The 1,073-nt window shown below is 35.6% G+C and overlaps 1 non-coding gene across 1 annotated transcript; it reads left to right on the forward strand.

Annotated features, from left to right (window-relative positions):
- The first annotated feature begins 215 nt into the window (after nt 1-215).
- Nucleotides 216-423, forward strand: LOC118149644 (small nucleolar RNA U3). The gene has a single exon (XR_004737203.2). It is a non-coding gene; the product is annotated as a small nucleolar RNA U3 (small nucleolar RNA).
- Nucleotides 424-1,073: the final 650 nt, after the last annotated feature.

Consider the following 1,073-nt stretch of genomic DNA (forward strand, 5'->3'; position numbering starts at 1 on the left):
ACCTTGGCCTCCCAGAGTGCTGGTATTACAGCTGTTAGCCACCCCACCTAGCCCAGTAGCTGGTTTATTTTCAATCACATTAAAACAGCATTTAAATGATACATATTTAAATTAATCTTAAACAGCCATCCTGATTTACCTAATTTTAGTTATCTTAATTATCAATCAGAACAAATATAAGCCATCTGTCTTTGTGGAGTCAATAAAACTACATTAAGACTATACTTTGAGGGATTATTTCAGATAAATTTCTGGAGTTTCTCTGAACTGCAGAGCACCAGAAACCATGAAAAGAGGGTATAGCATTCTCTCCTGAGTGTGAGGCCGGCTGTTGGTGCTACTTCACTCAACTGCCATATCCACTAATGATCATTATTCTCTTACTCTGGGAGAGTAAGAGAGAGAGGACGCAGTCTGAGTGGTTCTCATTTTAAAAATAAAATTATGTAAGTATTAAATAAAACTATGTTTTTGTCTACTTTATGAAAAATCTAGTTCTATTGACAAATTCATAACTATATATTTAAATACAGACACACATGGACATATGCGTGCACAGACACACACATGCACACCCACACACGCACGCACACACATACACACCAATCAGTAAAACTCAAGCAAAAGAATGTTGCTTTCTAACTAGTTTATGCTCAACATAATCTAATCAAGTGAGGCTTTGGTATAAAGCAATAATCTCAAGATATTCTAAAATATGCAGAAAAACAATAAGAAAATAAGTATATAAATATCTAAACACTTTGCTTAGATATTTTTCTGCCAAATACTGTATTTCATCACTTGGAAGTTTTATCTTCCACGAAGCACTAAAACGTGGACGAAGTTCAGCTGAGTTCATTGCCACTTTACATCTTTACATCAAGGATCACATTTCCTCCAGTTTTCAGTAACCTGCTCTTTATTTCCATCTGAGACCTCATCAAAATGGCCTTTAGGGTCTATATTGTTTATGACCAATTGGGTAATTTCTAAGAGAATTGAAGTCTCCTCTACAACTCTCCTATACTGAGCCTTCACCAGAATCGTCCTTAATGCTCCATTCACAGAAATAG

Source organism: Callithrix jacchus, chromosome 19 (genome assembly GCF_049354715.1).
Source record: "Callithrix jacchus isolate 240 chromosome 19, calJac240_pri, whole genome shotgun sequence".
Taxonomy (NCBI): Eukaryota; Metazoa; Chordata; class Mammalia; order Primates; family Cebidae; genus Callithrix; species Callithrix jacchus.